The following is a 13,876-nucleotide window of genomic DNA, read 5'->3' as shown; positions in this document are numbered from 1 at the left end:
CAAATAAACATTTTGGTTTCAATTGGTGAAATTCTTTCAAACCATTTGTTTTTGCAGCACATTTCTGAAGTCAATTTGCACTCCAAGCAAAAATCTTGGTCCACATTTGTTCACAGATGTAGCTTCTGTCATTTGTCATTCATGAAAACAAAATAAAATGGAATAGAGAAAGAAAAAAAAATACTGCCATGATGAATTGGCCAGACAAAAGAAGCAGGGAAAGATGGAGGGCGGGCTAACCCAGAAATGGCATAGCTGAGCTCTCAATATGAGAAAGCTGACTTGAGTGGACTTCATCTTGGATTTCAGACTTAAAAACTGGTTTCTCTTTAGTTTCTTTTTCTGAAGCTGATCATCGGCACACAGAAGGTAGGCGACATAGAAAGGTGTCTTTGTCGCTGACAACACTGGGCGGGTTATGACCGAGCTCCACCTGTTTCTTCCAAACTGGCTTTTTCGAACATCTGCGTCTTCAGTCCCGCTCTGCAACCAGCTTCAGAACTTTACCGATGGCAATGGTCTTCCCTGTGACAAACACACGCACACACAATATTGTGTTAGATCAGGGGTGCCCAAACTTTTTGGATCGAAGATCTACTTTTTCATCAACTAACCTCACGGGATCTACCCTTACCGGCGCGCGCACACACACACAAATTTAAGATTTACCTGCTTTATTTTATTTTTTAATATTTTTTTGTGAAAATGAGACTGATTAGTGTGCAGTGTATGTTAACACAAAAAATATCTTACTAACATGTACAAAGACACACAAATGGTTGTTTGTTTTTTTTCTTCTCGACACTCCTCGGATCTACTTGACAGGTCGTCTTAGATCTACCGGGAGATCAGGATCTACCTAATGGGCACCCCTGTGTTAGATACATTTTAATCGTCAAGTGTTGTTTTTGTCAGCAATTTTAGTCTACGAGACAAAAATGCATACTATTACAACTAAATTTTTTTTCCCGGTTTTGGTTCAGTTCTAGATAATGAAAATGCAAAAAAAAATAAAAATTAAAAAAAAACCCTGAACACGCACACACACAACTTGTCTAATTTTAGTAGTACAGTAAATATTCCCATCCCCGGAATTCTACGGAAGGGAATATCCTTCAACCGGAATAAAAACCTATGCATTAACATTTTGACTACGATATTACATGTTACCGGAAGTTGCGTAAGCGGAAATTCCACTACCCGTAACCCGGATGGAGGTGTAATGCCGCGGGAGCTTAAATACATGCAACGCCCACCCGATGCGATGGAAAAGACAACGGTGAAACAGCTTTTCACTTCGCATTTTTCGATCATCAGATTCTAAACGACGACGTGCAAGTGAGTTTTTATTGCCGTGCGTTTTACTGTAATTGTGAATTATTTTAACTTTATTCACTTACGTCCTGTAGAACGCGGCACTGGCTTAAAAGCAGCACCCACTCGACATGACCGAAGAAACGTGTTCGCTTCGCCGTTTTCATTCATCAGATTCGAAGCGAAGACGTGTAAGCGACTTTTTATTGGCGTGCGTTTTACTGCAATTGCGCGTAAGGTTTTAACTTAATTCACTTGCGTCGTGTAGGTCATCGCATCGAAACGTAGAAGAACTGTAACAACTGGAGCGGAGCGAGTGAAATGCATCCGTTTGAGCGAGGCTGGACACAAAGTTAAAAAGATCCAGCAGACACTTGGGGTCGGAAAGACGCAAATCTACGAAACTTTAAACAACAAGGCATCGATTCAACTCCTGATGACAAGCCACCATCCAGCAAGGAAGCAATGCAAATGGCAAAATACTTCAGTATGCACAAGAATTACCAGACATCGGTGATCAACGGGACAGTTACTTGCAACTAGCAAGAGAACTGTATGACACGCAGGCAAACAATGTCATAAACCAAAGAATGCATCCAACAAAACAATCCAAAATACATATTTTTTCCCCAAGACAGAAAAAAATAAACATTAAAATACTGTACGTATTTTACTGTTGTGATTTTTTTGGGATACACCTGAATTGCAGTTTTTGTTATATAAACAGTTTTTGGACAGTATATTTTTGTATTTTATTGATTGTGTTGTTACACATGCATTTTGTCAACATACTTGCAGGTTCATAAAGGACATGTACCATGCTCATTTCCCAAATGAGGAATTTCTGTTATCAGGACAAATTGGACAGCGCAAACACAAGTCCGTACTAGAGAATATTTACTGTCCATCCATCCATCCATCATCTACCGCTTATCCGGGGCCGGGTCGCGAGGGCAACAGCTTTAGCAGGGAAGCCCAGACTTCCCTCTCCCTAGCTACTTCTTCCAGCTCTCCCCGGGCAATCCCGAGTCGTTCCCAGGCAAGCTGGGTGACATAGTCTCTCCAGCGTGTCCTGGGTCTTCCTCGGGGTCTCCTCCCGGTGGGACAAGACCGGAACACCTCACCAGGGAGGCGCTCAGGAGGCATCCGAATCAGATGCCCAAGCCACCTCATCTGGCTCCTCTCGATGTGGAGGAGAAGCGGCTCGACTCTGAGCCCCTCCCGGATGACTGAACTTCTCACCTTATCTCTAAGGGAGAGCCCGGACACCCTGCGGAGAAAACTCATTTCAGCCGCTTGTATCCGGGATCTTGTTCTTTCGGTCACGACCCATAGCTCGTGACCATAGGTGAGGGTTGGGACGTAGATCGACCAGTAAATTGAGAGCTTCGCCCTTTGGCTCAGCTCCTTCTTCACCACGACAGACCGATACAACGTCCGCATCACAGCAGCAGACGCTGCACCGATCCGCCTGTCGATCTCCCGCTCCCTCCTACCCCCACTCGTGAACAAGACCCCAAGATACTTGAACTCCTCCACTTGGGGTAAGATCTCCTCCCCGACCCGGAGGGGGCACTCCACCCTTTTCCGACTGAGGACCATGGTTTCAGATTTGGAGGTGCTGATTTTCATCCCAACCGCTTCACACTCGGCTGAAGTTGGAGAGCCCCGTTTGAAGGAGCCAACAGCACCACATCATCTGCAAAAAGCAGCGATGTAATACTGAGGCCCCCAAAACGGACCCCCTCAACGCTTCGGCTGCGCCTAGAAATTCTGTCCATAAAGGTTATGAACAGAATCGGCGACAAAGGGCAGCCTTGGCGGAGTCCTACCCCCACTGGAAACGATTCCGACTTACTGCCGGCAATGCGAACCAAACTCTGACATCGGTGGTATAGTGACCGAACAGCCCGTATCAGGGGGTTCGGTACTCCATACCCACGAAGCACCCCCCACAGAACTCCCAGAGGGACACGGTCAAACGCCTTCTCCAAGTCCACAAAACACATGTAGACTGGTTGGGCGAATTCCCACATCCCCCAAGGACCCTGCTAAGGGTATAGAGCTGGTCCACTGTTCCACCGCCGGGACGAAAACCACACTGCTCCTCCTCAATCTGAGGCTCGACTTCCTGACGGACCCGCCTCTCCAGCACCCCTGAATAGACCTTACCAGGGAGGCTGAGGAGTGTGATCCCTCTGTAGTTGGAACACACCCTCCGGTCCCCCTTTTTAAAAAGAGGTACTACCACCCCGGTCTGCCAATCCAGAGGCACTCTCCCTGTTGACCATGCGATGTTGCAGAGGCGTGTCAACCAGGACAGCCCCAAAACATCCAGAGCCTTGAGGAACTCCGGGCGGATCTCATCCACCCCTGGGGCCTTGCCACCGAGGAGCTTTTTAACCACATCAGTGACTTCAACCACAGAGATAGGAGAGCCCACCTCAGAGTCCCCAGGCTCTGCTTCCTCCAAGGAAGGCGTGTTGGTGGAGTTGAGGAGGTCTTCGAAGTACTCTGCCCACCGGTTCACAACGTCCCGAGTCGAAGTCAGCAGCGCCCCATCCCCACTGTACACAGTGTTAGTGGTGCACTGCTTCCCCCTCCTGAGACGTCGGATGGTGGACCAGAATTTCCTCGAAGCCGTCCGGAAGTCGGCTTCCATGGCCTCACCGAACTCTTCCCACGCTCGGGTTTTTGCCTCGGCGACCACCGAAGCCGTGGTCCGCTTGGCCAGTCGATACCCGTCAGCTGCCTCTGGGGTCCCACGGGCCATAAAGGCTCGATAGGACTCCTTCAGCTTGACGGCATCCCTTACTGCTGGTGTCCACCAGCGAGTACTGGGATTGCCGCCACGACAGGCACCAACCACCTTACGGCCACAACTCAGATTGGCCGCCTCAACAATAGAGGCACGGAACATGGTCCACTCGGACTCAATGTCCCCCGTCTCCCCCGGAACATGGGAAAAGCTCTGTCGGAGGTGGGAGTTGAAACTCCTTCTGACAGGGGATTCCGCCAGACGCTCCCAACAAACCCTCACTATACGTTTGGGTCTGCCAGGACGGACCGGCATCTTCCCCCACCATCGGAGCCTACTCACCACCAGGTGGTGATCAGTTGACAGCTCCGCCCCTGTCTTCACCCGAGTGTCCAGAACATGCGGCCGCAAATCCGATGATACAACTACAAAGTCGATCATCGAACTGCCTGCCAGAGAGGTGACATTCCATGTCCCAAGAGCTAGCTTCTGCAGCCGAGGATCGGACCGCCAGGGTCCCCGCCTTTGGCTGCCGCCCAGCTCACATTGCACCGAAATATTTACTGTACTTTTTAAAATCAAATATCCATTTCAAATTCAACAAAATTTTGATGAAATACCACCTTATGAGAATATCTTTTTCCAGATACTATCACGATATACAAGAGTGTCAATTTATTTTGTCCCACTTGTGAATGTAATGATATTGATCATAATTCAAGTACCGTATTTTCCGCACTAAAAGACGCACTGGATTATGAGGTGCACCTTCAATGAATGGCTATTTTGTAATTTTTTTTTCATACATTAGACCAGGGGTGTCCAAACTCGGCCCTCAAGGGCCGCTGTCCTGCTTGTTTTCCAGTTTTCCCAGGAGCAACACACCTGACTCAAATAATCAGGATCGTTCTAATGCTGCTTCAGAGCTGGCTGATGATCCGATCATCTGAATCAGGTGTGTTGTAGCCGAGAGAGATGGAAAACGGGCAGGACAGTGGCCCTCCAGGACCGGAGCTGGACATGCCTGCATTAGACGCTTTGCATTAAAAGGGGCAATCTACAATTCCTCCACTAGATGGTGCTAAGCTCCAATGGAGAAATTACCACTTCCCAGCAGCAAAGTTATGAGAAGAAGAAATGGAAGAACAAAATAGGAGCCGCTGGAAAGGCAGCCACTCTCGCGGCGCCATCTTGAAGTCAAAATAACACAAGATGTCAGTCGTAGTTATTTATTCCTTTGTTGTGTACCGTATTTTCACAACCATTCTGCGCACCGTATGGTTGGGCGCAGTCTCATTAATGGGTGCTATTTCTGTATTTTACACATGGACAAAACGCACTGTATTATTGGCCGCAGTTTCAAAGTGGTAAAACATACACAAGCTTAAACATATGGCATGCATGCGGGCACGCTAAAAACACGTTAGCTTGAAGCATACGGTAGCATGCCAAGACATACAGATACAAGCTAAAAACACGTTTTTAAAAAGGCAACGGAAGCAAAACTGAGTTCCGTTGTATTTTATTTACCCATCGTACAATGTACTCACGTTTTTCGATCAATCATCACCCAGAAATCCATCAAAGTCCTCATCCTCTGTATCAGAATTGAACAATTGTGCAAGTACCGGTAATCCATCAAAAACGCCACGTTCCCTCTCGTTGTCAGAATAACTCTCATTGCCATGTGGCTCCACAGAAATGATGCCAGCTTTGCCAAAAACAACAGTGCAAGCAGACATGTTCATCCAAGCAGCCACAATCCATTCACAAATTGTGGCGTAACTCGCCCAGCGCTGCCTCTCAGTCTTTGTAAAGTTGTGTATGCCATCGCATTCATTGTTCCCATGCCGTTCGCAACTTTACTTTGAACGCCCGGTCACAACTTTACTTTGAACGCCCGGTTGATGCCGATGTCCAGCGGTTGGAGTTCTTTAGTCAAGCCTCCGGGAATAACGGCAAGCTCTGAATTCATTTGCTCGTCTTGGTTTTTCACCGCTGCTGTGAGGTGGGCACGCATGCCAAAAGCATAACCGATGGCTTGAAGTTCGAACTGAGCTTCGTAGGCGTGTCTCTTTGTAGAATTTATTTTCGGGGGTTGTTAGAAACCAAAACCGAAGTTGTTTTGCAAGAATGCACATAGCCACAATCTATACAGGTGTTGGTACCTGCTTGGAGCGTCCCTTTAGCATCCACTTACACGCCCACCCTTCACTCATTGGCGGACTTCTCCCCCGCCTGTCCTCTCTCATGTCTGCCTTCTCTCTCTCCATATATATATACCAAGGGTGTGGAAAATAATCGATATTAATCGATACATCAATGCGCACGTGCGTGATGCGAGTGAATCGGCTCATTCACTGGGTACGACGCGATTTAAATCGAGATTCATCACGATGCATTGGTGGGTATCGGTAAAATCCGATTTAAGCGCCGTTTTATTCATGTTAAACGTAACCTATCTGCCCTTTCCTAGGCGCAATGAATGCACCATCATTGCTTTGCGTTTTGTTTTGAATACGGACGGTAGCCGTGCGTCACATACAGTCCAGTACACAACTAGCGAAACATTATGGAAGTTACCGCAAGCAGCAGTGAGGAAACTATTATATTTAATGCACCCGCAACATTCAAATCTTAATTTTGGAAATACTACGGCTTCGAAAAGAAAGACGGAAAGCTTGATAAAACCTCCGTAATTTGCAAGGAATGTCACACTAAGAAGCCATACAACGGCAGCACCACAAATATGCAGACCCACTTAAAACAATGGCACCACATCACCGACAAGTTTCCCTCCCGCTTCCCCGCCCAGTTCGTCGTCGGACACCGGAGAAACTCTTGGTAAACCAGGTCAGGATCAGAAAAAATTCGCCTCTTATTTTGGGAGTCCCCTTGCAGCTCACTGTGACCGCGCAATGGCTATAACTAAGGTCACTGCTTATTTCATATGCAAAGACCTCCAGCCTTAGCGTGGTGGACAACGAGGGTTTCAGACAGCTCGTGCACGTTTTGGAACCCAGGTATAAAATACCAGACAGGTCTGTGTTCACTTACAAACATATTCCCGATCTGTACAACAAAGTGAGAAGTGAGATTACTGTGTCGCTGAACAGTGCGCAAAGAGTTGCACTTACAGTGGATGGGTGGACATCTTGTGCTACAGATTCATATAATTATATTTCATATAAGACACTCAGTGAGAGTAGTCTGTTTGTGTTTACACTATAGCAACAGCTGTGAGTCTCAGGTGCCAAATTGTTTACATTTTCTTTGCACAAAACCCAATTGTGAAAGGGCTTAAATAAGTTGTTTTACAAGTTCTACTGTTTATAAGGAATAAAGTGGTATCCTTTTTGTAATACCATACGGAATTCCATCTTTTTTAAAAACTTTGCTTATTTGCATCATGTTTAATTGCACAATATCGCAACAAATTGCATTGTATCGGATTGCATTGATTTGAACTTAATGTGTATCGCATCGTATCACAACATGACGACGGTGAAACGTATCGCATCGCCAGCAAATTCCATGTATCGTTTAAGTATCGCATCGCTGGTAGTGCATCGAGATGTGTATCGAATCGTCCTCAGTGCTGAGATGCACATCCTTAATATATACACGCCCACCCATCACTGATTGGCAAACTTCTTTGCCGCATGCCTGTCCACAGTCACTTCCGCCTTTTCTCTATATAAACAGCGTGTCGGCTGACAGTCAGGTTTTGGAAGTCAGCGCATACACAAGACGCTCCGCATCATAAGGCGTCCTGTCCATTTTGGAGAAAATCCAAGACTTTTAATGGCGCCTTATAGTCGTAAAAATACGGTATTCACAGATGATGAAATCACAATATAAATTCTGTAGTGGGGGGCTATAGAATTTATTTTGTGATATCCTCGCTTTTCAGTTTTGATGTACTATTTAAAATTTTTGTAGTTTCATTGACGTAATCGTTAGTTTACGTATTTCAGAGGCGGCCTTGAACGCCTCTCGAGTCGAACGGAAGAAGGCAAGGGAGACAGACAAAGTATTTGTTGAGACCGTTTTAAAAAATTAACCACAGGTCTCCAACACATACATATTTAATAAAGCAACTCAAGTCAAGTCAAGTCAAGTCAACAGTATTTATAGAGCACTTTCAAACAGCCATCGCTGCATACAAAGTGCTGTACTTGGAGCGATTTAACATATACAATAAACAGTAAGATGAATCAGTAATAAGTAATAAGTAATAAGGCGGTAGAAAGCACCAAGCAGTAAAATCAAGAGCAAATCTAAGTCATGCTGAGTCAAACGCCAAAGAATACAAGTGAGTTTTGAGGAGGGCTTTAAAGATGGGCAGCGAGGAGGCTTGCCGAATGTTCAGTGGGAGGTCATTCCAGAGAGATGGACCAGCAACAGAAAAGGCTCGATCCCCTCTTGAGCCTCAGTTTAGTTCTTGGTACGTCTAGCAAAGACTGGTCCACAGACCTGAGGCGCCGGGCAGAGGTGTAGGGGCGTATGAGCTCAGAGAGGTAAGGTGGCGCGAGATTATTCAGAGATTTGAAAACAAAGAGGAGGATCTTAAAAATAATTCTAAAATGAATGGGGAGCCAGTGAAGGGATGCCAAAGTAGGAGTTATATGCTCCCTCTTACGAGTACCAGTCAAGAGGCGAGCAGCGGCATTCTGTACCAGCTGAAGGCGCTTGATGGAGGACTGGCTGACTCCAAAGTACAGGGCGTTGCAGTAATCGAGCCGGGATGTGACAAAGGCATGAATTACTGTCTCAAAGTGTTCATGTGAGAGGAAAGGTTTTATTTTGGCCAGCTGTCTAAGGTGAAAGAAGCTGGATTTAACAACGGCACCAATTTCCCGATCGAGTTTGAAATCACTGTACAGTTTAAGTCCCAAGTTTGAGACCGTTGATTTCAGATAAGGAGATAGGGGGCCCAAGTCTACAGGATGGAATGTACAAGGTCCACTGGGGCCAAACAATATCACAAAGCAGCAACACAGTTCACTGAATCAACAGCAAGTTATAACATTGGAAGCATGTCTCCAGGAAGGAGCCATCTTGGAGTCGACGTCTTACCGTAATGACCATAACAAAAGACGCACCAGATTTTAAGGCGCTCGGTGAGCTTTTAAGAAAATGGAAGGCTTTTTTGTGCGCCCTGTAGTGCGGAAAATATGGTACATTCTTTTCATGCGCTATTCATTTTTAATATCTCAAGAAGTTTTAAGACTGGCATTGAAATGCAGAACGCTAAATACAATATCTAAAGTAAAAAAATTGAAATAAATTACACTCAGGATTTGTTCACAAAAAAATGCAGTTATATATTAACATAACAGGGCTCCAGGCTATTTTTTATACTTGGAACGCAGTGGTCCTAAGATGACATTTTAGAGATGCAAGTAGAAAATTTAGGGGTGCAGACGTTGACTTGCAAAGAAAATATTAGCTGCACTCATTTTCACTATCTTAATGATTATTGGGATTAAGTATTGAGCAGGAATTTGTAAGCAAATATATATATATATATTATATATTCAATAATACTTTAAAAAGGAAAACAAATTTACTGGGGGCATAAGTGCGAGTAGAGGAAAGATTTACGTACACTGCTTCCAATTCCAGAAGCAAAATGCCACCATTTGGAAGCAGTCTGAAGTCCTGCATAACATCTCAGATGTTCTACACACAAAAAGCTAGCTCATTGATGATAGCAGATGGTTTACGTCAATCTGGATTGAAACCAAAATGTGCCGAACCTTTCTGACATCTCTTTCTGAGCAACATCCAAAATTAGTTTTTTTCCTTTTTTTTTTGCTGGTGTGCTTATTTTAATGAACCAAGCACAGACAAATCTGGACAATAGATGTTTTAAGTTGAGGGTCAACGTCATTTTGCTATTCAAGTTATTCATCACCTGCAAAACTCAGCTGACAAAAAGTAAAAACTATTCACGTACTGTTCTGATGACTTTGTGAAGGCAAAACAAACGCATGGACATTCTTGTTTACCCTGTAAATACTGCATGAAAAATTTAATTGCACAGTTCTCCTTAATACGACTGCTATAATTGAAAAATAAACTCTACAACTAAATAGGGAGATGCCTCTTTTGACTGTGCCACTGTGTGGAGGTGCTTTACCTTCATCCCGTAAGGTAAACCGTCCCATCTGAGGAAAGTCTTTAAAGGTCTCGAGGCAAATGGTGCCTGCCGTGCGCAGACGAGCAATGCAGACCTGGTCTTGTTTCACAAATCGTGGCCGCGTCTTACTCTTCTCTCCTGACTTTTTGTCGACCAGACAGATTAAGGCCTTAAGAGGGAACAGAACAGAAACATTGGTATTGATGGATTTAAAGATAAAAACAAGTGTATGTGTTAATACTGTACGACTAGTGACCAGAAAGGCTTGCTTTAATACGCATTAGATAGAACAGGGGTGGCCAACCTGCGGCTCGTGACCCGCATGCGGCTCCCGGGCTTTCACACAAGTACCGAAAACACCTCGGCAGTGGCGATGCCATTCAAACAAAGGCGCTAAATACACAGAACGTACTACGTCAACCAATCACCAATCCCGTTGATTGACATAGATGGCAACCAATCAGATGATGCTTCACCGCTCAAGCGCAAACAACGGTGCTAAGCGCTAAACTAGTCAGCGAATTACCTGATTTTAAGGCAGGGGTGCCCAATACGTCAATCGCAATCGACCGGGAGACAGCGAACTGGTTCCAAGTCGACCGCAAGGGGTTGGAGGAGGAAATGGATGGGAACAAAAGATTTGTTTGTTTGTGTCTTTAGCTTTCGTTCATTTTCGGCCCGTTCCGACTGTTGCTCATCGTGGCGTGCGTGCGTGCATGGGTGGGCTCCCACGTGCGTGTACGTGTGGGTGCATCTGTGCGTGTGTGTGTGTGTGTGTGCTCGCACGTGCGCGATCGGGTCGATCGTGGGAAGTTGGTCGCTTCAAAACTTGATCTATGGGCAAAAAAGTGGCCGTGTGTGCGCGCGCGGGAAAGGGTATGATGTGGCTCTTTGCAGTAACAGTAAAAAAAAATTGGCTCTTAGTCTCTGACTTGTTGGCCACCCCTGAGATAGAAGAACTGACGGTATCATGCATCAATAAAATACTGTTTAATTTTCTGAATCTGCTCAGCCACAACTTGGCTTTTCAAAGGATCACTCAATGTTTTTTGCTCTATGGCAGGATGTCCAAACATCTGTTCATGAAGATCTACTTTTTGACCGACAAACATCCCACGATCGACCCGTTAAAAGCGCACGCACATATGCACGCCATGATGAGCAACGCCCTGACACGGAGGTATGCCACGCACTTTTGCAGCCTATTAACAATCGTAGATCACACGTACCGTTTCAGAATCAGAATCATCTTTATTGGGCAAGTATGTAGAACACACAAGGAATTTGTCTCCGGTATAACACGCTGCACTAGTATCATCGTAAACAACAAAATCATTGAACCATTTTAGAGTAACCAGTAGTTTTGTAGTACCATTTTGTGATGCAAGAAGAGTGACTATGTCAGTGACTGTTTAAGGAGTTAATGGCTAGAGGGAAGAAGCTGTTTAAGTGTCTGCTGGATTTGGTGCGCATGGATCTGTAGCGTCTGCCTGAGGGGAGTGGCTGAAAAAGGTGGTAGGCAGGGTGCGGGGGATCCAGGAGGATTTTCCGTGCCCTTGTCTTGATTCTTGCAGTGTGCAAGTCCTCAAGAGTGGGTAGGGCGGTGCCAATGATTTTTTCTGCCGTCCTAACTGTCCGTTGAAGTCGGATTTTGTCCTTTTTTGTGGCGGCCCCAAACCAAACCGTGATGGAAGAACACAGGATTGATTCAATGACTGCCATGTAGAACTGTCGTAGCACCTCCTGTGGCAGGCCATGCTTCCTCAGCAGCCTCAGGAAGTACATCCGCTGCCGGGCCCTTTTCAGGATGGAGATGGTGTTGGCTTCCCACTTCATGTCCTGGGAGACTGTGATTCCCAGGAACTTGAAGGTCTCGACGGTTGACACAGGGCAGTTGGATAGTGTGAGGGGCAACTGAGGAGAAGAATGTTTCCTGAAGTCCACGATCATCTCTACAGTCTTGAGCGTGTTCAGCCCGAGGTTGTGTCGGCCGCACCAGAGCTCCAGCTGCTCCACTTGTTGGCGGTACGCAGACTCGTCGCCGTCTTTGATGAGACCGATGACCGTGGTGTCGTCTGCGAACTTTATGAGTTTTACAGCTGGATCTGTTGAGGTGCAATCGTTTGTGTAGAGAGAGAAGAGCAGTGGCGAGAGGACACATCCCTGTGGGGCTCCAGTGCTGGTGGTGCGTATGATGATGTTGTTGCTCCCAGTCTCACCTGTTGTGTCCGTCCCGTCAGGAAGCTGAGGATCCACTGGCAGATCGCAGGAGACACACCGAGGTGGAGTAGTTTGGGGGTGAGGAGTTCGGGATGATGGTGTTGAACGCAGAGCTGAAATCCACAAACAGAATCCTTGCGTAGGTCCCTGTGCTGTCGAGGTGGTTGAGGATGTAGTGCCAGACCTATGTTTGACTGCGTCTTCCACAGACCTGTTTGCCCGGTAGGCAAACTGGAGAGGGTCCAGCAGGGGTCCAGTGACATTCTTTAGGTGGTTCAGCACAAGGCGTTCAAAGGACTTCATGACCACAGACGTCAGGGCGACAGGCCTATAGTCGTTCAGTTCCGATGTTGCCGATTCTTGGGAACTGGGATGATGGTAGACTGTTTGAAGCAGGATGGGACCTCACACAGCTCCAGGGATCTGTTGAAGATCTGTGTGAAGACCGGAGCCAGCTGGTCAGCGCAGACTTTCAGGCAGGAGGGGGACACTTTGTCGGGCCCCGGAGCTTTCTTGATCTTTTGCTGCTTGAAGAGCCGTCTCACGTCCTGTTCGTGGATCTGTAGTGGAGAAAAAGAGGGTGGGGGGGGTAGGTAGAGTGGTTTCTGGTAGAGGTGGGTGTGTGGGGGAAATGGGGGTGTCCTTTTCAAATCGGCAGAAAAACATGTTTAGTTCATCAGCAAGACCCTTATTGTTCACTGTTTGGGGGGATGGCATTCTATAGTTAGTGATTGCTTTCAGGCCATTCCATACAGATGCAGAGTCGTTAGCAGAGAACTGGTTTTTTCAGCCTCTCTGCATAGCTTCTCTTTGCGATGTTAATTTCCTTCGTCAATTGGTTTCGGGCATGTTTGTACAGTGCCCGATCTCCACTTCTAAATGCGGCCTCTTTCTCTTTCCTGAGTTGCCTGAGTTTGGGAGTAAACCATGGCTTGTTATTGTTAAACGAGCGGAAGGACTTCGTTGGTACACACATGTCCTCACAGAAACTGATGTATGATGTTACAGTGTCTGTGTATTCATCCAGTGTGCCGTTGAAGTTTCAAAGACGCCCCAATCAGTGCAGTCCAAGCATTCTTGTTTAAAAACGTCTTTGGGAGTGAATGGGTTAATATTGCCTTTGTGGACCGCCTTCGGGCTCCCATTGCACACTGCGTCAAGTTCACACTGCGAGCAAGTCCAGATATCTGTTTTTAAACGTAGCGAGTGTAACGTCGTCAGAATACCTGAAAATCGACTAAAAGCACAGTCGTTACACAGTCGTTACAACCGTCCCATTTACTAAGAGCACATAGACACGGCCTTGAGCGTGTGTGACATGAGTTCATCTATTTTCAGAATTCGTCTCTTATCACGTTTGCGTGTGCGGTCATTGTGTATCTCGGGCGCGGGGAACGCACGAGCCTCGGACAATGCAGACGGCTTAGGCAGAGGAAACG

At 46.3% G+C, this 13,876-nt stretch overlaps 3 protein-coding genes and 3 long non-coding RNA genes across 22 annotated transcripts in view; 4 read left to right on the top strand and 2 right to left on the bottom strand.

Annotated features, from left to right (window-relative positions):
* efna2a (ephrin-A2a) overlaps positions 1 to 13,876 on the top strand; it is a 120,926-nt gene that overhangs the window by 19,529 nt on the left and 87,521 nt on the right. The window lies entirely within an intron of this gene.
* LOC127614350 (uncharacterized) overlaps positions 1 to 13,876 on the bottom strand; it is a 130,023-nt gene that overhangs the window by 57,631 nt on the left and 58,516 nt on the right. The gene's annotated exons all lie outside the window — the stretch shown is intronic.
* The window catches only part of ptbp1a (polypyrimidine tract binding protein 1a), a 76,022-nt gene that overhangs the window by 41,227 nt on the left and 20,919 nt on the right, over positions 1 to 13,876 (top strand). The window lies entirely within an intron of this gene.
* palm1b (paralemmin 1b) overlaps positions 1 to 13,876 on the top strand; it is an 84,316-nt gene that overhangs the window by 63,875 nt on the left and 6,565 nt on the right. The window lies entirely within an intron of this gene.
* On the bottom strand, positions 27 to 12,345 carry LOC127614342 (uncharacterized). The gene is made up of 2 exons (XR_007966464.1): positions 10,218 to 12,345; positions 27 to 525 (listed from the first exon to the last, which is right to left on the bottom strand). It is a non-coding gene; the product is annotated as an uncharacterized LOC127614342 (long non-coding RNA).
* LOC127614356 (uncharacterized) lies at positions 1,074 to 2,054 on the top strand. Its single transcript, XR_007966480.1, has 2 exons — positions 1,074 to 1,505; positions 1,583 to 2,054. It is a non-coding gene; the product is annotated as an uncharacterized LOC127614356 (long non-coding RNA).

Source organism: Hippocampus zosterae, chromosome 14, assembly GCF_025434085.1.
Source record: "Hippocampus zosterae strain Florida chromosome 14, ASM2543408v3, whole genome shotgun sequence".
Classification (NCBI taxonomy): domain Eukaryota; kingdom Metazoa; phylum Chordata; class Actinopteri; order Syngnathiformes; family Syngnathidae; genus Hippocampus; species Hippocampus zosterae.
Note: the sequence above shows the minus strand (reverse complement) of the source record. Positions and strands in the feature narration are given on the sequence as shown.